Source organism: Heterodontus francisci, chromosome 5 (assembly GCF_036365525.1).
Source record: "Heterodontus francisci isolate sHetFra1 chromosome 5, sHetFra1.hap1, whole genome shotgun sequence".
Lineage (NCBI taxonomy): Eukaryota > Metazoa > Chordata > Chondrichthyes > Heterodontiformes > Heterodontidae > Heterodontus > Heterodontus francisci.
The window spans coordinates 169,497,376-169,522,068 of NC_090375.1; positions in this window are offsets into that span (position 1 = coordinate 169,497,376).

The window sequence follows — 24,693 nt, forward strand, 5'->3', positions numbered from 1 at the left end:
CCTCTGCACCTTTTCCAAAGCTTCCACATCCTTCCTATAATGCGGTGACCAGAACTGCACGCAATACTCCAGGTGCGGCCGCACCAGAGTTCTGTACAGCTGCAGCATGACCTCATGGCTCCTAAACTCGATCCCCCTACTAATAAAAGCTGTTTCCTGACAGCTGTCAAAGAAATACTTACCTGACTGCTGAAGAGTGGGGCTGCTGTCAATCTGGCAGCAAAGCAGAAAGTGCTGTAGAAATCCAGCAGGTCAGGCTGCATCTGTGGAGAGAGAAGCAGAGTTAACTTGACCAAGTTCACAGACCTAAAAGTTAACTCTGCTTCTCTCTCCGCATATGCTGCCTGACCTGCTGTTACCCCAGCACTTTCTGCTTTGCTGCCACATACTTACCCTGCTGTGTCCCAGTGTCCTGTGAAGTTGCGATCCTCTTCTTCAACTCAAGTGTAACATTCCTTCTCGTAGGCGTGCCGAACCTGGGTGAATAGTCTTAATTTTGCACATTCCAGGACATGAGACTTAAATATAACATGAAAGGCAAATACACAACAGAAATAAAACCATAATTGAAGAATATTTACCTATTATGAGCATCTAATTATCTGACTGTGAAAAGCCTCAGACTAATATGCATTTGGAATCTGTATTCATTTCTCTGCTAACTGTTCTGTGGAAATACATGTAACTGCAATTATATGATCTTTGTTAAAAAAAACAGGAAAATATGTTCATATTCCAACTGCATTGTGAACTAGAAATATTACACCAATAAATATGATCAGCTGCTGCAGAAGCAAAGTGTTTGTGAACATGTGTCAATCTATAATAGTTGAAAAACCATGACACAGCATAGATTTCCTCACTAGTTCGGCATTGGTTTTCAAACATGTGCAAAACAAACCTTGCAGCCAGATGTTAGAGCAGTTACACGGTGGAGTCACATTTGCATTTAAAGGACCATACCAAAAGCCGAGGACGGCAGAGGGGTGCTCTAGGGTGGTCCGACAGTTCAGCGATGCCTCCCTGCTCACTCTCCTCCAGGCTGTGTGGGCAAGGCGGGAGGTCCTTTTCACCAGCAATGGGAAAAAGAGGCTCTCCCACCTGAACCAGGCAGTCTGGCTGGAGATGGCAGAGAAGGTGAATAGCCTTGTGGCCATCCGCCATCAAAGAGTCCAAGGTTGGAAGGGGATGAACGAGTACTCCTCCTGCCAGCCAGGGCCTGCTAGGCCTCGTGTGCACAGGGTACGAGCACCAAAGTCATCCAAAGCCAAAGGGCAATCAGATCAGCAGACTTCCTTCAGTGAGGCTGCTAGTGCAGAGGTTGCACCAAGAAGGGGCAACCTCTCCATTTACAGAGAACACACTGACATAAATGGGAATGCACTGGTGTCACAGCAATGTAAATACATCTTTCACTAAATATTCCTCACCAATATGTGTGTCCTTTTCTCTGTGTGAATGATGTGTGCCAGCATATACCGCCAATGTCACATCCCTTTGCACTGTTGGCCCTTCAGGGGGCCCAACATATGCAATAACATCATTGCTATACCACCATTACACATGAGCGTCTCCACAGATGCCGTGACATGGACATTGGCTCAGTCAGCTGCTGCCTCTAATGGGTTACACAGGGATGCTGCAGATGTGGACTGGTGCACAGCAGGTGAGCGAGGGTGATGTGTGGCTTGCAGACCTCATGTCAGTTCCTATGGAGGAGACAGCCTTTGTCTTATAAGCACTTCCGTACATCCCTACCTCACTACTAGCCCTGTGTGCAGAGCCCGGATGCCATCTGCCCTCCCATGTGTCTTTCATGTTGTAGGTCTTCAGCGTCCTCATAGTCCGAGGAGGAATCCTGTTGACATTTCTCCTCATCATGCCAGGCTTGGCCCCTATTGGGTGCATAGTTGCACAGAGCAACAAAGAAAGGAGCTGGCCTTTTCGGCCCGTAGCACAGGGTATCACCCTATCCATACAGGCATTGGAAGCGCTCTTTCAGCATGCCGATCTCCTGCTCAATGGTGGCTCATGTAGCTCAGTGGCTGGCGCTATATCTCTCCTCTGCAGCAATGGTGGGGTCTCTCACTGGTGTCAGGAGCCATGTCTGGAAAGGATAGCCCTTATCACCAAGAAGCCACCCCTCCACCTGAGCCAGTTCAGTGAACAGCAGTGGCAGCTGGGACTGGTGCAGGTCCCAGGTGTCATGGCAGCTGCCTGAAATGTGGGCAAAGATTTGCATGAAGCACCTGTGGTGATCACATACCAACTTCACCTAGATTGAGAGGATTCCTTTAACGGTGATGGCTGCAGGTGGTAGCCTGGTGGGAGGCTTGATGGCCACATGAGTGCAGTCTATGTACGTTACTGCCGAAACCGATGGCCCTCTGGGCCTGGCTGTGACAGTCCGTCCTGAAGCGGACATACTCACTGACCCTCCAGTGCAGGGCATTGGTGATCTCCCTGATGCAGTGGTGCACTGCTGACTGTGTGACCCCACAAAGGTGGGCCCCTGAAATGCTGCAGAGGCGTCAAGCTTGAGAACAACTGCCACTATGAGAACCAAAGGCATAGGATGTCCACTGACACCCATGGGCAGCAGGTCATCTTTGAACAGGGCACAGAGGCATGTCACCACCCTCTCTAGATGCGCAATTGCCTCTGACACTGGTGCTCTGACATCCGATGGTATGTCATGTTGGGCCTGTATTTGCACGACAATTGTAATGGCGAGCTCCCCTTGGGGGCTGCTGCTCATGACCAGGGGCTTCTACGTGGCTCACACCTGCCTCTTGATTTTGCCCCTGGCGCATACAGATCCTCAGGAGCAGAGGATCATGCAATGTAGTATGAGCCATACCTAGTTCCATGTGATAAATAAAGTTCAACCCTTCATGTATTTGAAGGTTCCTAATAGGGCAGGGATTGGTGTTGATGCGTACATCAGCTGCTTTCCTGGATCAACTATGTGGCATGCCATGGCATTGCCCATCTTGGCCAACACTCAAAGTGGCACAGCATGACCACATCATGATCTACCAGCCGAATCAATTGTCCCCACCATCCATGTAACCTTCATGCTCTTACCCTTACTGGCACCCTCCCCTCACACAGGGTGACTAGAGTACCATTGCTCCTTCACAAACACAAACAACTGGAGAACGTACACTGTTTACGGAGGAAGGGTACACAGTAGCTCCCTTCATGCTTGCAGAGCTTTCCCTCCAGTAATTCCAGACCCCCTCCCTCCTCCCTTAAAGAATGCCAAGCTGCGACCCCGTAATCCCCCTTCCTCCCTTCTAGTATGCAGAGCGAGACCCCTGTAATTCCCCCCTCCTCCCTTTCAGTATGCAGAGTGCGTCCCCTGTGATCCCCCCCTCCTCCCTTTAAGAATGCAGAGTGAGACCCCTGAAAACGGAACTTACCTTCTGTCGTGAAACCTTCTGCCACCGACGACCTGCCGGCTTTTCAAATCGTGAACCGGACGGGACGTGACGGCCGCCCATTCAAAGTAAAATCATTAAGTGTCCATGGAGAGGCGGCAGGCTGCATAATCTGCAGAGGTAAGTACCAAATAAAATATTCAAATTGGGGTGCCGCCGCCATGTGGCGGGGTGTGGGGCGGGGGGCCACACCGAGATGTCCACGCCTCTGGTAATTTGCGGCACGCCTTCTCGACATTGTGGGTTGAGGCAGGACTCTCCCCACAGAATTTTAACTGCCCCTGGGCCGTGACCTGCGACCTCGAGGGGCCGGTAAAATTCAGCCCATAATATGGTGGCAGCAAGGCGTTTTGAGTAGAACTGAAACTCTATGAGTGATGTAAGTGCTAAAATTGATTGTGAAGAACAACTTGAACTAGTGCCAGAAAAAAAAAGCACTGTGTAAATCATGTGAAAAACGAGATGTCTGCTGCTGCAGCAATGAATGCGTAGTTCCAGCCCATGATGAATTGGGATGCTGACGGCATTGTGAACGCATTTGAAAAGTTTAAGTAAAAGTGCAAATTGACCTTCAATAGTTTTCTGAAAGGCAGTGGTGAAGAGAAAAAGGTGAGCGACATCCTTTTGTGTACAAGAGAGAAAGGAAATGAGTGAGGATGATATAAAAACCCGAACAAGATTTTTGAGAAATTCAGCATACATCTTCAGCCAAAGTCAAACCATCAGATCTACTGTTATGAATTTCAGAGTCTGAGGCAGGAACCAGATGAGCCTATTGATAATTTCTTAACGATATTGAGAAACGTAGCCGGCAAGGACAGGGATGATCAGCTCATTTGGGGCTCTGCACACCCCTGATGTACAAAAAGCTTTAATTGGAAAGGACAAGCTGACAATATCACAGACTGTAGACACTGCCTGAGCATGTGAAGCCACAAGTAGACAGGTGAAGACACTGATTACCTGAACGGCTAGCATTTTTAGTTTAGCCAAAAGAAAAGAAAAAAAAATGTTTAGAAAAAATTCGTTCAGACATAACAGAAGGATCAGATTTATGAGGCAAGATGGGAAATATATGATGGTAAGTCCCTATGCTGCTCGCATGTCCTAGAACTGGAATAAGAGGTTCTCTTATCTCTGAGAAGGGTCGATTGAGGGCATTAGATTGTGTGATAAGCAGTAGATGAAATATAAGGCTCTGACCTGAGATGTACATCACGAAACATGCCAATAAAACATTGGCCCGGGATCTTCTCATAATTATTGTGTAACTACAGTGTAAGAGTAACATAGAGATGATTTTAGAGAACAAACTCGGGCATAATTGATTTATGGGGTTTCGTACTGAAACATCAGTTTGCATGCATTTCTTCAATTTTTGTGCCGCTTCGATGTCATGTCTGTGAAAAACCTTTGCAGCTCATTAACACGGCTCTTCCCCCATGCAAAAGAAAGCTCACACAACTTTCCTGCATTTATGCCAGTTCTTCACTGGCGTAGATTTATGTTCATATATTTATGTTTAGCTGCAGCACAGGCCAAAGTCAGCTGATGCCGGTGTACCTAAGGAGTTTAAATCTTGGAAGAGTGTCCACACTTTCTAGCTTCATTTCTGGAGTCTGAGAAATATTTTCTTTGCAATCCTTGTTTGAACTCTTTCTCTCTGAGACCTGCAAAGTGCTGTCAGTCTTCATGCAAATGAAATATTTCAGAGACCATTTGCTGCCCTATGTGACCAGAAGCCTGAATGGCCTTCCCAATGAGCAAACCCCTGTTCTGCATAATAATAGACAGGAGGAGGCAAAAGGCCCTGATAGTAAAAAAAAATGGCAGAAGACAACAGCCCACTTGTGATTACCCCTCTCAGAGAGTGCACAGGCAGCACAGGTCATACCAAATCCTCTCAGAGGAGCTGTGCATCAAGAGGCTGCACTGCACAAAGGAAGTCGTTGGCTATCGGTCTCAGTTTCCCTGCTACTGAAACCCTGATCCATCCCTCTGTTATCACCAAGTTTCATTACACTAGTGCTCTCCTTGTGGGCCTCCAACCTTCCATCCTCCATAAACTTGAGATCATCCAAAACTTTGAGCCCACATCTTAACTCACAGCAAGACGTGTTCACCCATAAGCCCATATTTACAATGGTGCCCAGACCAAGGCCTCAATTTTAAAATTATCATCCTTGTGTTTAAATCTCTTCCAGGCCTTGCCCCCTCCCTATCTCTGAAATCTCTTTTATCCCTTTAACTCCCTGAAATCTCCATGCTCCTCCTTTTGCGCATATCCAATTTTCATCGCTTAACCATTGGTGGCTATGGCTTCAGCTTTCAAGGCCCTAAGCTTTGGAAGTCCTGTCCTAAACCTTTCTCCTCCTTCAAGTCACCCCTTAAAACCTGCCTCTTTCATCAAGCTTTTGGTCATCTGTCTTTAATATCTCTTAAAAGAATTGGCTAGTGAGATAATTGATATGTCATTTTTAATTTTCCAAAATTCCTTAGATTCGGGTAAGGTTCCATTAGATTGGAAAATAGCAAATGTAACACCTTCATTCAAAATGGGAGGGAGATAGAAAACAGGAAACTACAGGACAGTTAGCTTGACATCTGTCACAGGGAAAATGTTAGAAACTATTATTAAAGACGTTATAGCAGGTCATTTAGAAAAAAATCAAGGTAATCAGGCAGAGTCAACATGGTTTTGTGAAAGAGAAATCATGTTTAACCAATTTATTGGAGTTTTTTGAAGTAACATGCGTTGTGGATAAAGGGGAATCGGTGGATGTACTGTACATAGATTTCCAGAGGCATTTGATAAGGTGCCACATCAACAGTTATTGCGGAAAATAAAAGCTCATGGTGCGGGGGTAACATTTTGGCATGGATAGAAGATTGGCTTGCAAACAGGAAACAGCCAGTAGGCATAAATGGGTCATTTTCTGGTTGGCAAGATGTAACGAGTGGTATGCCGCAGGGATCAGTGCTGAGGCCTCAACTTTTTACAATTTATATAAATGACTTGGATGAAGGGACTGAAGGTATGGTTGCTAAATTTGCTGATGACACAAAGATAGGTAGGAAAATAACTTGTGACGTGGAAATAAGAAGGCTAAAAAGGGATAAAGATAGGTTAAGTGAATGGGCAATAATGTGGCAAAAGGGGTATAATGTAGGAAAATGTGAAATTGCCCATTTTGGCAGAAAGAATAAAAAAGAAGCATATTATCTAAAATTGCCTAGTGATGAACAATAACATTCTATTAGCTTTCCTAATTACGTGCTGTACCTGCATACTAACCTTTTGCGATTCATGCAATAGGACACCCAGATCCCTCTCATCTCAGAGCTCTGCAATCTCTCATCATTTAGATAATATGCTTCTTTTTTATTCTTCCTGCCAAAGTGGACAATTTCCCATTTTCCCACATTATACTCCATTTGCCAGGTCTTTGACAATTCACTTAACCTAGCTATATCCCTTTGTAGCCCCCTTATGTCCTCTTCACAAGTTACTTTCCTACCTATCTTTGTGTTATCAGCACATTTAGCAACCATACCTTCGGTCCCTTCATCTAAGTCATTTATATAAATTGTAAAAAGTTGAGACCCCAGCACAGATCCCTGTGGCACACTACTCGTTACAACTTACCAACTAGAAAATGACCCATTTATGCCTACTCTCTGTTTCCTGTTTGCTAGCCAATCTTCTATCCATGCCAATATGTTACCCTCTACACCATGGGCTTTTATCTTCTGCAATAACCTTTGAAGTGGCACCTTATCAAATGCCTTCTGGAAATCTAAGTACAATTTTTTTTTTAAAGAGATACAGCACTGAAACAGGCCCTTCGGCCCACCGAGTCTGTGCCGACCATCAACCACCCATTTATACTAATCCTACACTAATCCCATATTCCTACCACATCCCCACCTGTCCCTATATTTCCCTACCACCTACCTATACTAGGGGCAATTTATAGTGGCCAATTTACCTATCAACCTGCAAGTCTTTGGCATGTGGGAGGAAACCGGAGCACCCGGAGGAAACCCACGCAGACACAGGGAGAACTTGCAAACTCCACACAGGTAGTACCCAGAATTGAACCCGGGCCGCTGGAGCTGTGAGGCTGCGGTGCTAACCACTGCACCACTGTGCCGCCCATAATGTATCCACCGGTTCCCCTTTATCCACAGCACCTGTAACTCCCTCAAAGAACCCCAATATATTGGTTAAACATGACATCCCTTTCACAAAACCATGTTGACTCTGCCCGATTACCTTGAATTTTTCTAAATGCCCTGCTATAACGTCTTTAATAATAGCCTCTAACATTTTCCCTGAGACAGATGTTAAGCTAACAGGCCTGTAGTTTTCTGCTTTTTGTTTCCCTCCCTTTTTGAATAAAAGAGTTACATTCACTATTTTCCAATCTAACGGAACCTTCCCTGAATCTAGGAAGTTTTAGAAAATTAAAACTAACGCATCAACTATCTCACTAGTCACTTCTTTTAACATTTAGTACAGAAGCAAAAGAAGACAGACAGAGACAAGCAGCAACAAAAATATTAGAGACAAATAAGTTTCTCTGTCTTACTGTAGGAAACATCACAGGAGATTAACTAGTGCAAATAAATTTTCAATACAACTTTATTTTTAAAGGTTGTATTATAGCTGAAATGGAAGTGAAGTAGATATTGACGACATGTGGGCTTCTGTGCAGTCAGTTGTGTTATTATATGTTTTATTTATGGTGTGACTGTGTTGTGTAGTTGCAGTTTTAGGTTCTTGGCCTGATGTCTTGCGTGGGTTGAGTGATGTCTGGTGTGTATGGGTTGTCACCTCTACTGTTAATTCAAGTCATCAGAAGCACGGGTGATGCACTGCTGCTAATATGTGACACCTTGTACATGGTATAAATATCTTGTTCAGAGCTGGGCAATGTCTGTGTGTTAAAACTATCTGCATCAGCAGCATAAGAATTCTTCATTGAATAAAATAGAAATCATAAACTCTGCCTGCATCCATTGGAGATTGTTTCTCCCTCTGTTCCTATTAAGTAATGAAAACTTGTGATTTTAGCCCTACCTGGATTGGTGGTTAAATTACCTTGACTTACTCACAGTTATCTGGAGCCACCAGTCTCCCAATATCTGTGCTTTTAACTTGCTCTCCGGAGGAGGTGGCAAAGAAACCCACCCAAAACAGGCAGGATTATTATTTTTGAGAGTGTGGTAGAAGCAGGTTCAATTGAAGCATTCTAAAGGGAATTAGTTATATGAAAAGGAAGAATGTGCAGGGTTAAGGGGAGAAGGCAGAGGAATTGAACTGAGGGAGTTGCTCTTTCAGGGGGCCAGTGCAGATGCGATGGGCCAAATGGCCTCCTTCTGCACTGTAACGATTCTGTGATTCTGTTTTACATTTTTTTTTTGCCAGACCTCAATGAAATCATCAAGATCTGACTCCAATTTTAACTCAAGCTTGAGCAGGGAAGCCACTGTGACTTTCCCACCAAGCCGAACTGGAAAAGGATCAGCCCGGTGGAGGCGGAAAGTGTAAGTGTTTTACTTTCCTTTGTGAGGGCAGGAGAAGCAAGAATGCTCTTCTGGGCTCCCCCAACGCAAACTTTGGCTTTCCCTGCACGGACTCCTCCCTCCTCGTGAACTCGTGTACCCCACAAGAAGCCTCCAGAACCCGATTTTGAAATCTACCTTGTGTTGGTGGACAGCTTCTGGGGCGTGCGATTTTCCTTCATAACCTGCCAACTTCCTGACCAGACCGAGGAGTTAAAATAGCCTGGGTCTCATTTCTCCAGCAGTGGGTGAGTTTCCAAACCTTTCTTATAGGGCATTAAATTTGTCTTTGACGATAGCCACCTAGTTTTCTTTCCTCAATGGGTTTCTTCGATTTGCTCTCACTCATTTTGCGCCATAGCTGAAGACCAATTTCAATAGTTGCGCATTCAGTGACTAATTTAAAAATCAGAACAGTTCTAAAAAAAAGATCAGTTTCAAAAATAACAATTACTGAGCGGGAGAGGACAGTGCTGCTTCCACTGTTAAGTATTCCCATGCTGTCATTCAGCAAAATTAATCATTTATTTTCCTGCTTCTTTAGAGGAATTAATCCTCCCGGCTTGCTTTTCGCTTTCTTCACTATTGGCTTACTGCAGAATAATCACGCCAGGGCTCAAAGCCAAAATACAGTTAATTAGTTGGTATAAGAGGCAGACCTGCCAGTAAATACACCTCACTGCAGTAAGTAGTGTGGTTCAGCATCTTTGGTACAGAAGGCAATCCAGGAGCTGCCAGTAATGTAAAATTAAAGGGTATTTATTACATACATTCCTTGAAATTACACTGCCTAAAGATTCGCCATTTAATGGAGACAATACCATGTTTAAAATAAATGGATTGATGCCTCCTTTAAAATAAAAGATAAAGAAATTGAGATGAAATTCCAAGGCCTTTCTGGTGCACCCCTGTCACAGCTCTGGCGGTTGTATGGTAGAAGGGCCAGAAAACGGGCTAACATCCAAACATGCCAAGTCCTGGCCTGTGCAGCCATTATGTGAAGGGCCTTGTATGAATTAGAATATCCATTCAATCCTTACAATGCCACCCACATCAGAGGGAACATAGGTGGGACAAGGGCAGAAATTCCTTATGCTAGGATTTCCCACAGCCTTGGCCTGCTGGTACACTGAGTGAGGAGGGATGAGGGGGGATGGGGGTCTTGGCTGAGATTGTGGCCCAGATCCTCAAAGATTGCAGGGTACATTTATTTAACTGTGGCTCACTCCTTATAAAAGTGGTTTCTGACAACTTTGCAAAGTGTTTTCTTTTGGGGGTGGGGTCTGAAAATCCAACAACTTCCCTGAACAGGCAGGTCATGCCAGACATTCAGGCCTTTGGGATAAGATCCAAATGACATGGGCACTTGCCAGCCCCATGCAAATTATATATCCTTACCTGACCCCACATACTCTGGTACAGTTAGTGATGGGGGCATCAACTGGCGGGTTTGGTACAAGATTGTGACTGTGTGACACAAACAAGAAATGCTGGAAATACTCAGCAGGTCTGGCAGCATCTGTGGAGAGAGAGAAGCAGAGTTAACGTTTCAGGTCAGTGACCCTTCATCAGAACTTATGTATGTGTGAACCATTTATACACGAATACTGCACAGCATACTTTCAAGGTAGCAAATGGAAACTAATCAACAAGCTTTGGTGTACTTCCAATTCTGTTCCCTCTTTTCCTGAAGGCGATGACTCAGATTGAAGTACAATGCTAGACGTGTTGACAGCTCTCCAGTACTATACCCCTCAGATAATTCATTGCCCAGAGTTTTACCAGGCCACAAGAACGAGGTTGGAGGCGAAAAGCGGGGGGGGAGGTGGGGTGGGGTGTGGCGTGGAGCCATAAAATGCAGTCAGGACGCGTGTGGCCTGAAGTCCGACATTGTGACGTTGGTTCTGGACTTTACGAGTGGCGGGAATCGTGGAGGGTGGACTTCTGACAACGACGCAACAGGACTTCAATTAAGGTAGTTAAAAGGGCAAGTAAATCAAATTTTAAGGTACATTTCTAATTTTTTATTAATGGCGTATGTGAACAGGGGCTTTAGAGCTCCACCTGATTAAAGGAGGTGGCAAGAAAGCAAGAGTTCATCGCTGCCCTCTGCCAGCCACCCATCCAGAGAGCCAACTGTGATGGAAGGAAGGGTGGTGAATAGAGAACATTGCTGACGCTAGCAGAAGGAGGTTAAAGGTGCCAGAACTGATTGTGGGTTTGTGCTGCAAGAGGCACAGAGGGACAGTGGCACTTGCACTTCAGGGGCGAGCCAGGGAAAGGTGAAAGGGGGAGATGGGTTGGACAGAATGCACAGGACTAGGAGAGATCCCACCTGCCATGGGCATAATCCATCCAGTCTTTGTAGGCCCCCACCCTCCCCCCCCCATCTAAGAAGGAGGAGTAGTTCAGAGCGAGAGAGGTCCAGGCACCAACAGGGGCACATCAGAAATGTTAGAAGCAGCGAGAGGACCAGCCTCCAGGTGTACATGTCAGAGAAGAGCGCAGAAGGGCATCTTCCTCCTGCATGAAGAAGGGCCTATCCTCGGGAGAGAGTCTATCGTACATGGCTAAACTATCTCCAGATGTCTGACTGGCAGTGCCAGCACAGACTGCAGCTCTCCTAGGAGGTGGTCACCACCCTTTGCGTCATGCTTCATGACAATGAGCCCCATGGGGGTTAGTGGACACCCAATGCCAGTGGCTGTGAAGATCGCTGTGGTTGTTTGGGAGAGAAATGCAATACTAATGTGCTACCTGGCTTGCCATAGTCATGTGACCTCTACCATGATGCACTCACTGCAGGCATCCATCAGCCTGAGTTCAATAAAGACACAGCACAAGCAAGACTGTTGTCCTGTGAGCTCATAACATCATGTTTGAGAAAGAAATGCAATACTGTACTAATGTGCCTCCTGGCTTGCCATAATCATGTAACCTCTACCATGGTGCACTTACTGCAGGCAACCATCAGCAAGAGTTCAATAAAGACACAGTACAAGCAAGACTGTTGTCCTGTGAGCTCGTAACATGGTGTCAGAGTGGAGCTGAGATTGAGTGTTGAAGAGCTGTATGCAAGCACAGCTACTAAAAGAGGAACACAGGAATGTTCAGAGCTGCTGAAAGCTGCTAAAAGCTACAGGAAGCCACAGAAAAGGAACAAAGAAGTGCTGAAAGCACTGGGTAAGACACAATGGCTGCAAATCTTCCTAACCTAGCGCAAGTCAAAATAAAATGTGATATGAAGCAGAACTGGCAGTTTTTCTATTTGTAATGGCAAACTTATGAAATTGCGACAGATTTAATTAACAAACCAGAGCAGCTACGAATAGTTACACTTTTTCCACTGTTGGGAAGAGACTGTTAAAAACTGTATTCTTCACTAAATCGTTCCGAAGGAAAAAAAAATGGACGGCAGAAATTTTGAAAGACTTGAAGGCATGCTTTGAACCCCAAGTGAACATAACTTATAAATGGTATGTGTTCAATATCAGGGCCCAAGGTGAAAAAGAGTCAATTGATCAATATGTGACCGCATTAACACAGCTTACAGAACCCTGTGAATTTGCGCAACTAAAAGATGATCTAATTGAAGACAGGATTGTATTATGCATAAGAGATCTTGCAGCGACAGAACATCTACTGAGAGAGGAGAAACTTACTCTCAGGAAAGCGATCGACATGTGCAGAAGCACTGAGGTTGTAAATCAGCAGCTAGAGCACATTCATGGCAGAACAGATCAGGAATAGACATTCCAGGCTGTAAGGGCAATAAGATCAGGACAAAGGGCAAGATGCAAATACTGCGGAGGACATCACAAAAAGGAAAAGAAGGCATGTCCGGCATGGGGAATGTAGTGTTCTAACTGCAAGAAGCCGAATGCTTTTGCACACAAGTGTTTGGCTAGAAGGAAACACAACAGGCAGGTACAGATGGCCACTGGAGAGATATCAGCTGAAGATTCTGATGAATCACTATACACCATACAACAGGTTGGCTCAGTCAGGTCGATAGGTGATAAATAGTTTGTAACTGTTGGAATGATGACTGCAGAAGGAGAACATCAAGTCAACATAAAGTGCCAGATAGACACAGGTGCGTCATGCAACTTCATGACCTTCACAGACCTGTGCAAAGTGGCTCAACATGGCATTTCAAAATTGAAGCCTTTGAAAGTAAGGTTGAAGCTATATGATGTCACTGTAATCGTGCCGAGAGGACAAATTATTTTGAGAGCCCAAAGCAATGACAAGAACGAAGATGTGGAGTTCCAGATTATAGACAGCAAGCAAAAGTCACTCTTCTCAGCTGGAGCAAGCCTAAAGCTTGGGCCAGTAACCCTCAATGTGCAAAAAGAGATTTGCAATGTGTCACAGCACACTAAACCATTGACCCCGGAACAGAACCTAGAGGCGAACAACAATGTGTTTACAGGTGTAGGATGTCTTCCTGGAGAATATCATCTTGAAGTAGATGAGAGGGTAAGACCAAGTCAGCATCTGCTGAGGAAAGTTCCAGCTGCCCTCAAGGCCAGCCTGAAAGACAAGATAGAAGAGCTGAAAAAGAAGGGAGTAATCAACAAAGTGACAACCCCTACAGAATAGATTAGCAGCATGGTAGCAGTGAAACAACCTGGAAAGCTGAGAGTATGCATCGACCCAAAGGATCTAAATAAAGCTCTGAAGAGCTCACACTACCCCATGCCAGCCAGCAAAGGAATTTTGCCACAACCCTAGATGCGAAGGATGGTTACTGGCAAGTGAAGCTGGATGAAAACAATAGTTTTCTAATTACATTCTGGGCGCCATTTGGGAGATACAGATGGTTGCGCATGCTGTTTGGCATTTCCACAGCTCCAGAGGACTATCAACATGAGACAGCATGAGGTAGTTAGTGATCTTCCTGGAGTGGAAGCTATATAGTGGATGATCTGCTAGCTTATGGATGTAGACACACAATGGAAGAAGCCATTGCTGACCACGAACAAATCTAGCGCAACTGCTAGACAGAGCTCGCCAGATGGACCTGAAGCTGAACAAGAAAAAATTGCAATTAAAGATGCCCGAAGTCAGGTTCATAGGTCATGTACTGACAGCAAAAGGTCTTCACCTGGATCCCAAAAAGGTGAGAGTGGTAGCAGCAATGTGGCGACCAACAGATGTAAAAGCAGTGCAACGATTTGTTGGATTCGTCAACCATTTAGCAAAATTTTTGTCCAATTTGTCATCGGAGTGTGAACCATTACGCCAACTCACCACCAAAGACATGCAGTGGTATTGGGACACAGAACAAGAAACAGCGTTCACTAAAATCAAGAAACTAGTGATGGCAATGCCAGTGCTGAAATACTATGATGTAAATGTTCAAATCACCCTGCAGTGTGACACCAGTGAGACAGGACTAGGAGCAACCCGAATGCAGCAAGTTGCATTTGCATCCAGGGCGTTAATGCAAATGGAATGACACTATGCTCATATTGAGAAAGACAGCTTGGCCATTGTCTTTGCTTGTGAACATTTTCATCAATACCTACATGGAAGAGACAAAGTGACAGTCGAGTCTGACCACAAGCCACTTCAAAGCATTTTCTTCAAGTTGCTACTGTCTGCTCCAGAACATCTGCAAAGAATGTTACTCTGATTACAGAGATATCAACTGGACATGACAAACAAGCAAGGGAAACAGATGTACATCGTTGACATGCTGTCAAGAGCTGCACTCCCTATGAAGAAAGTAGAGGGTGCTATGTCAGAGTGTGAAATCTTCCAGATCCAACATGAATCTGTAACTCAATATGCTTTGGAAGTCATCAACCCAGCAGAGACATTGAATGTGACAGACAAGAGCCTTGCTCAAATCAAGCGAGCTACCCAACAAGATGCAACTCTCCAAGTGGAGTAGGAAGTAGTGGTGAAAGGATGGCCTGAAAACATCAAGGACTCTCCTGCTGCCACAAGAGCATATTGGACATACAGAGATGAATTGACAGCGCAAGTTGGCATCCTGTACAGAGGAAATAGAGTCAATATCCCTTAGGAGTTGAGAGGAGTTAAAGCGCATCCATGCAAGCCACCAAGGAATGAGTCGAGTCTGAGAAAAGCAAGAGAAGTGCTTTACTGGCCAAACATGAGCAATGAAATCAAGGACCACATCAGCCAGAGCAGTGCATGTAACAAGTACCAAGCTAAGCAAGCTAAAGAGCTGCTGATGACACATGACAAGCCAAACAGACCATGGATGAAGCTGGGAGTAGACCTCTTCACTCTCAAAGGAACTGATTATCTTGTCACCGTAGACTACCGGTGTAATTGTAGAATGCCTGAAAGCACACTTCAATCGTTACGGCATCCCAGACATTGTGATGAGCGATAATGACCCTCAGTTCATGAGTGAAGAATTCAGCTGCTTCATAAATGATTGGGAAATTCAACACCATACTTCATCTTAACATTATCCCTTGTCCAATAGAAAGGCTGAGGTGGCAGTGAAAATCATTAAAGGAATCATAAAGAAATCAAACAAATCCAGCACAGATGTATACAAGGCAATCCTCGAGTGGAGAAACACACCTACTGAAGGCATGGAAAGTAGTCCGGTACAAAGACTAATAACACGCTGTATCCAAACTACTCTTCCAATAGCAAAAAAGCTACTGAAGCCAGAAGTAGTAACAGGAGTGAGTGACAAAATCAAAGAGAAATGGCAGAAAGCCAAATTTCATTTTGACAAAACTACAAAATCATTGCCAGAATTGAGCATTGGAGAACCAGTCAGCGTACAATCCTTCAACGCTTACAACAAGAGTCAACACAAGTGGCAACTTGGGACATGCATGGAGCAGTTGTCACCTTGATCGTACGCGGTGGAAGTGAATGACCAGATATACCGTCACAACCATAGGCACATACGCACAACTAGAGAAACTGTTCCTTCATTGAAGGCGGCCGATCAGGAAGATGTGAACTCACCATCTGCACAGACCACAGATCAACCATCAGTCCCAAAGGTCCACAGCACCCTAACAATGGAAATAGAACAACAACAGTTACCGCAGCAACAAGTGACATGGGAACGACACTCCCCAGAGAAGGAAAATCATCCAGATAGCAACCAACGATAACGTGCACACACACCATTAAGAGACTGGCACGATTTAAAGAATATGTGTGCAATGCATCTGCAGAGACTGACGAGAACGATGAACTGCTAAAACATTAGAACAGATGTGTGCATTGTGGGTAACTTGGGCAACTCACAGTGTAAATGATAATGCATGAAAATTTTTATTTGTTTTTTTTGCATGAAAAGGGGGATGTTTGGGAGAGAAATGCAATACTGTATTAATGTGCCTCCTGGCTTCCTGTAGACATGTGACATCTACCAGGATGCACTCATTGCAGGTATCCATCAGAAGGCAGTTCAGTAAAGACTAGTACAAGCAAGACTGTTGACCCGTGAGCTTGAAAGGTGGCTGTCAACTTCTACGCATCTGGATCTTTCCAGGGGTCTACTGGGGACATGTATTGAATCTCCCAGGCTTCAGCCTATCATTGCACCAAGGAGGTTACCGATATCCTGTTCAAGAGGGCCGGTGACTATGACCAGGTCAGTTCGATAATGTACAATCAGGTGGAAAGGCCAATTGGCTTTGAGGCCAGGTGCCAGGTGTCATTGACTGAATACATGTGGCCATCAAGGTTCATGGACCAGCCAGTGGCCTTCACCAACAGGAAAGGCTTCCATTCCATCAATGTTCAACTAGTCTGCAACCATCAGAAGTGGATCCTTCAGGTATGTGTATGATTCCTGGGAAGGTCTGCATGCATCTCTGGCATCAACTGAGTGGTCTGCTGGAGCTGGCTCTCCATGGGGGTTGCCAGTTTCTCCAAGGAGAAAGCCATGTGCGTACATGCCTGCGATATGGACTCATCCATTGGCTGTGAATGGGTGCACGTAGCCTCTGCAGCTCCGCTAGATGTTCCCTCATGTCTCGCTAAAACTGCAACAGATGCTGTGTTTCCAGAGGCACGTCATCAGCCTGTGGCTCAGCAGGGGCCTGGCCTCCCAGAGTCCTCCAACAGTCAGTGCCCTCGGCTGTCATAGCCTCCTTCAGCTGCTCATATGCACCTGTGATGTGCTCACTAGGTTGTGTTCCTGAATCTAATCATGAATGCATACCCACCAATGTGGCAGTCTCTGCACTGGTTGATGTTGCGGGGAAGGATGTGATGCTGCACTCTCTAAGGATCCTTCCTCTTCCTCAGAGGTGACTGGCTGGCCACTGGTGTCGCCAGCTATGCATCCTTTGGGATGACTGTGACCTGCATAAGAGAACATGAGCATTGAGGTGTTAAGCGCTTCCCATTTCCTCATCCTAACTCTGCCTGATGTGGATTTCCATGTGTCTAGCGGTAGACATGTGAGCACTGTGCCTCATGTGTAGGCCAGATGAACCCTTGTGCCCCTACATGCGTTCATTCACTTGCCTATGATGACACTTCTATTTCGCCATCAACAATCGCACAGCCTTTCTGAGACTCAGCTAGTTCCAAGGCTGCCTCCTCCATCAAATCAGGAGATGCAGGTCTGGAAACCTTCCAGCGGTCTTGGCCCTTTCCCTGCAGTCGTGTGCCCATTTCTCCTGCAAGCATAAGGAAGAAGACTGTTAGTTTCCCCATGAAGACTAGCACAACAACTCTGCTGGTGGAGCTCATCAATCCATGATGTGGGCACACGAATGCCGCTCTCGAGGGACCTTGTGGGGGTCAGCAATGACAGACCTATCACCGAAATGCAGCCATTTCTCTGGGATATGCTACTTCCTGAATCCTTTGCCAGTGATTGGGTAGTCATTCTCTCCTCACCAAGCACGCCCTCTCACTTTGTCACATATAAGCCTCAAACAAGAAAGCGGTATGGAGTACTCACCTTGGCGGAGCAAAGAAGGTCATTGACACGTTTGTGTCAGTGCACCTAGGTTTTGCGGGGGCTGAAGGGGAGGTGACCCCTTTGCTGCTGACCCCCTCTTCAATCTCTGTCCAGGCTTGCTTGGGAAAAGGACCTCCCACCTTTCCCTTGCAGCCTGGAGGAGAACCTGCAGGGAGGCATCACTAAATCGTGGGACCACTCGGGGTCTTTCTTCTGCCATGGTCACTGCAGGCTTGCATTCACCTCCTTGGGTTTCAGCTATAGTCAGGCAGTAGGTGGGGTCTTGAGGCCAGTCAGGAAGGCACTTCTTTAAACCAGGCAGCAGCGAATGCAGGGCTGGCAGCCCTTTCAATATGGTGTCAGGACCTGCAGTTGAGTTTGCTGACGCTGACATCGGTGCCTCGTTTCCCGCCTTTGCTCCTTAATTGGATGGGCCCTGTGCGTCCCCTAACTTAATTGGCCGTCCACCGCATGACTTCTTCTGGCTAACTACCGGACATCCAATTTTTTTTTTATTTCCAAAATATACTTTATTCATAAATAACTGTACAAAATACATTACCAAACAGTTTCAAAAAGCACAAAGTCAAAAAATACAAGGAGTGCAAAAGAGATCAGTTTCCTTCAATACAGGATTGAGTTACCTCACAACCCTTCCATTTCATTTTACATGCTATGTACATTTTACAGCAAACCAAATATTTTCTGGATACAGTTGAGGGGAACTGCTGGACATCCAAGCGGAAGCGACACCCTCTTTCGGTTCCAACCCCGGGGCCTGCAACCTTCTTATAAAATTCAGCTCGTTATATTTATGCCAGCTCAGTGTTTCAGTAATGTATTTTAGTGCAAAAAGCATTACAGAGGGGCTTGACATATTTTTACTCATGTCTTTTCCAGGAAGGGTTATAATATTCTGATAACCATTGATTTAGTACAGAATATATATGAGTCTCAGGTTTAAAGTAACAGGAGTTTATTTGCATACGTCTTGCATCTAAAGCTTCCACTACAACTCTTCCCATGAGGTTCTGTATAGATTACATTACATCACTTCCTGTGATGATGCTCACAGTCTATTTACATCTTCTGCCCAGTAACAACAGTATATTACATTATAGTACAAGGGTCACAGCGTGCCCAGCATAGGAACATCCATGTTATTATTAATGATGTGATAGCTGGTGAAATCAATAATCCGGCAGTGCGCTTTTTGAAAATGTCCAACTTGGCCTCAGCTGAACCCAGGCAGATTTTAAATTTGCTGGTTAATGCTGGGCAGGATGTCCTTGGATGCTCACTCCAAACCGAGGAGGTAAATTGTATGCTGCTGTGGGGCTTAAGGATGGTCAGAAACAGCAGCTAAATAGCCTCCATCCTGTCACTCTGGACAATAAGAATAAACTTGCCTATGGTACTAGATTACTAGAATATCATATCGGATTAAAAAAAAAGACTGAGTTTGAAAATCTGTGGGCCCCAGCACTGGCAAACGTGTGGCAGAGCGGGAGCTGATCACATCTATTCCTGACCCTGCCATTGTACCTGGGGTCAAGGTGTGGCCACCTCATTTACATGGCAAGGGTGGGGCATGTTTGTGAATCCATCAGAATCGTGTCCCTACCCCCAGTACCCACTCCACCCCCACACAAAACAACATCAACAAAAATGATCAGCCTCCTCCAAAGCATTATGTTTCAGGTTCATATGCTGAAGACCATGACAGGACCTACTTCCACCCCTTAGATGATCTTTTCTGCCAAGTTCAACCCAGAAGCCAGATTGTTAAACTGGAGGAAGGACAAGGCCATACCTTCTGAAATCATAGGCCATGTTTCGATCAGGCTAAGGTACTGCTCCAAACAGGCCATAAAAGATTCGCAGGCTCTGTCAGGACCCAAAGTTCCTTGGTTCAGTTCAATTTTCCTCCCCCTCCATGGCATTCCCAATATGGTCAACAAGAAAGCCTCATTGAAGTTTGAGACAATTAACAAAAACAATGGCAAATTGGAGAATTCAGAAAATGGACAGTGTGCACAGGTTACTTTATATAGGAGCAATTGTATATTGAGATACAATTATAGGAGAATGCACTTTGAAAAAGGAACTGAATAGGCTCCACAGGACTAGACCCCTTCTACCCCTTTATTTCATAGGATAACCTGCTAAACAATTTTCTTCATACTTTTCTTAACATTGTTGAAATATTAACCACTTTCCTACTCTGGTATATTCATGTGGATGACACTCATTAGATAAGGCAATCATCCAGCTTTGTTCCTAGAGGATGAGGTTGATTTTTTTTTCTAAATATGTTTTTCCACAGTGAAGCCCAATTCAGCTCCTCTGAAAACAAGACTTTCATTTCTCTTTTTTTAAGTGCTTAAGGCAATAGTTAACAGCACCAGACTGGTTCGTACGTGGGCTTCACTTTTAGATGTTTAAACTGATTAATATACATTATAGTATTGTAATTTGTATTTATTGGTTGGCTTAATTTACAATCCTTTTGGACTGTTGTGTTAATTCCAGATATTGCAAAGTAAGTTCTGCAACATTCGAATTAACCCAGGGAAATATATAACAACATTTCATTGTTCCCCAGTTGCTAACTTCCTGCACAATGCAGGATGATTGTCAAAAAAAAAACATTTGTATCATTCAAAAGCAGAAGCAACTTGAGGGAATCTAGGAGCTGAAATCAAAACCGTCAGCAAAAGAATAATTTTGATTAAAACAATTTCTGTCTAGATTAAGCATTGCATTAAAAAATGTTGTCCTTTAACAGTTTCATGTGGCAGGAAAAAGTAAACCTCCATTTAGGCCGTTATGGCATTCGCCTGTTGAATTTATATCAACAGCACTGCAAATTCAATATGGAAATACAAGTAGCACAGAAGCCAAATTTCACTCAGGTTTACCTGAATTATTTCCATGAAGACTCTCACAAGGTGTTTATGGCTGAGTAATGCACTGAGAGTGCTTCTAAATGCAGAATTCTATGGCACACATGCTGTCACATATATGGAATGCTTGATGCTGCAATACATACCCGTGCCTGTGTAATGGTGCACTGAGCCTTAAGAGTACGGGGGGGATTCTAGTGAGGTGGGCTATTGGTATGCCTCACCCTTTCCAGCAATGCAACTATAACTGGAGAATGCAATGTTCAATGTCTTTTGACTCTATTTTTCTTTTAAATGACCTGGGATTTCTGTAGCGTAAGGGTCTGAAAGGATTAATGTTGAGAAAGTGTAAAGAATACCTCCTATCACGATGATGTAAGAGATCACATGTGAGAGACTTGAAGAGAGATGCAACGTTGCTTCAGAGGAGTCACCCAGACTGGTGTGGAGCTGTACATAGTTATAGTGTAATAAAAAGTTAATGTTCAAAGTACTGAAGAGTCAGTAAACTCTCTAAGATGGACTCACTAACTATATTAAGGTGGCAGCGGACAAACCAATAATACAATATGGTGATCAGCAGTGAGATCATGAAAAATGGTTTTTACCAAGCAACATCCAGAAAAACAATTTGAAGAAATACCTTGAAGAAAGCTGACCCGAAAAAAGCGCCAAAACTGCAGAACTTGAGAAGAGGCTCTGGGAAAGCTCCAGAGCTGCTCCATGGACAAGAGAGGCATGGAGGGTCGGGGAATTAGCTTGTAGAAATCCGGCCCACCGATCGCAGGCTTCAAGTCACGATTGGGGATCTGGTGAGCAACCCTAAAAGTGGGTAAAAATTTGTTCCTAATGACACTAGGCAGGCAGCATCAAGAAAAACACAAGCCCTTAGGGAGGGTGGACCTCAGGTATGCGCCATTACAAGTGGCAACCGGAGCAAGTGAAAAAAAAACGAGGCTGCAAATACTTGATACTCTAAGAGAAGGTAAGGTCCCACACAAGAGGTTTGCAAACAAAATTAGAGCACATGAGATTTGGGGGAATATCGTGGCATGGATTACAAACTGGTTAACCAACAGAAAACAGAGAGTAGGAATAAGTGGGTCATTTTCAGATTGGCAGGCTGTGACTAGTGAGGTACTGCAAGGATCAGTGCTCGGGTCCCAGCTATTCACAATCTGTGTCAATGATTTGGATGGGAGGATTAAATGTAATATTTCCAAATTTGATGATGACTCAAAACTAGGTGAAAGTGTAAGTTGTGAAGAGGATGCAAAGACACTTCAAGGGGATTTGGAGAGACTGAGCGAGTGGGCAAAACATTGGCAGATGGAATACAATGTGGAGAAATGTGAGGTTATCCACTTTGGTAGGAAAAACAGAAATACAGAGTATTTCTTAAATGGTGAGAGGCTGGGAAGTGTTGAACTTCAAAGGGATTTGGGTGTCCTTGTTCATGGGTCACTTAAAGCTAACATGCAGGTACAGCAAACAATTAAGAAGGCAATGGTATGATTGTCTTCATTACAAGGAGATTTGTGTATAGGAGTAAAGATGTCTTGCTGCAATTATATAGAGCTTTGGTGCGACCATACCTGGAGTATTGTGTGCAGTCTTACCTAAGGAAAGATATACTTAACATCGAGGGAGTGCAACAAAGGTTCACCAGATTAATTCCTGGGATGGCATGATTGTCCAATGAGGAAAGATTAAAAAGAATGTGCCTTTATTCTCTGGAATTTAGAAGAATGGGAGGTGATCTCATTCAAACATGCAAAATTCTTACAGGGCTCGACAGGGTAGATGCAGGAAGGATGTTTCCCCCGGCTGGAGAGTCTAGAACCAGGGAACATAGTCTCAGAATAAGGGGCAGGCCATTTTGGACTTAGATGAAGAGGAATTTATTCACTCAGAGGGTGGTGAAGTTTTGGAATTCTCTGCACCAGAAGGCTGTGGAAGGTCAGTCACTGAGTATGCTCAAGACTAGGATTGATACATTTCTACATATTAAAAAAGTCAAGGGATGTGGGGATACTGTAGGAAAATTGTGTTGAAGTGAAGATCAGCCATGATCTCATTGAATGGCAGAGCAGGCTTGAAGGGCTGAATTGACTACTCCTGCTCCTATTTCTTATATTCTTATGTTTTTATATTCTAGAAGGAGTTAATGGAGTATAGAAGTAACACTACAAAACTGCATGTAAAACAAGGAGAAATAAATCCAAAGTCTAGCAACGAGTTTTCACAGGGAGAAATGGTGGCCGTAGCAGGAGTCAGCATGGGTCTGAAAAGCTCGGGAAACTTTTGATACTGGAGGGAAAAATTCAAATGTGAAACTAAACCAAATAGAAGCTCTTGATCTTCAATTCACAATTCCTGACAGGTTCGGACACATGGACAAATCAAACCCAAAATTGGTCACTTTGGCGAAAAAGATTTTTGAGATTGCTTCCAAATTAGACAGCCAGCCTGAAACCAGGCAAGTTAACACAATGCTGTCTTCCACTGGGGCAGTAGCAGATGATGTTATTGCAAGACAAGGCATTAATGAGACATCATCCAAATTTGGTGAAGTTCTAAAAGCCTTTGATAGTTATTTCATCTGTGGAGAATAAGATTTTAGAAAGGGAAAGATTTAACAGAAGGGTCCAGAAACCAGGTGAAACCATTGATGCTTTTAACAATGACCTTTACAGACTAGCTGAGGATGTTACTATGGAGACCTAAAAGCAGAATTAATCAGAGATCACACTGTAGTCGGTATTGCTGTTGAATCCCTATCAGATTTATTGAAGTCTAAAGAAGTCCTCACCCTGGACAAAGCAATTCAACTGGTGAGACAAGCAGAGGTCTGGAAGATCAACAGAGCAATCCTGAGAGGTGAAGAAAGTTCTTGGTTCAGGAAACCTCCAGCCGCCATACAGTTCCTTAATCAGAGGGCTGTAAAAGAAGCACCAGAAAAGAAGGTAGATTGGGGGGAAGGGGAAAGCGCAAGATGCCATGAAACCCTGCCAGTGCTGTGGCACCAGAACGACCCACAGGTGCGAACAGTGTCCAGCAAACAAAGCAGAATGCTTCTATTGTAAGAAAGATGGCATTTTGGGAAAATGTGCCAAAGTAAAATTTCTACTCCCACAAGTACGAAAGAAAAAGCATTCAAACACAGAGTGGTTAACAAGTTAAACAACCTCCATTAGGAGAGAAATCAGAAAACTTCCTTGGTGAGATCAATAATCCTAATCAGGCATTTTGATCTGCAGATATATATGTCAAAGGACATATAATAAATTTTAAACTGGACACTGGAGCTAGTGTCATAGTCTTATCTGACAAAGAGCCATAGTTATCAACGCATTACCTGCAACCAACTAAAACTCAGTTGCATGGCCCAGGAGGGATTGAACTGAAAGTCAAGGGGAAGCTTCAGGCAACACTCCAGTACAAGGGAAAGCAGATATTAGAAACACTGTATGTTCTAAGGAATCAGGAATTCTCTCTCTGAAGTCGAGCAGCTTGTATTGACCTTCATCTTATAAAGAAAGTGGAAGAAGTTAAGCAATAAGAATCCAGGATTCACTTCCAAAAGGAATTCCTAAAATTGTTTATTGGTCACGGAAGACTGAAGACCGAATATAGTATTACTTTGCAAAAAGATACTAAACCTGTATGTCTTTTCTTGCCTAGGAAGATTCCACTCTCACTAATGAAGCAAGTCCAACATCAACTAAAAGACATGACCAGGATGGGAGTCATTTTTCTTGTCACTGAAGCTACAGAGTGGTGTTCGGGAATGGTTCCAGTTCCTAAACCAAATGGTAATCTTCACATTTGTGTAGACTTAATAAGT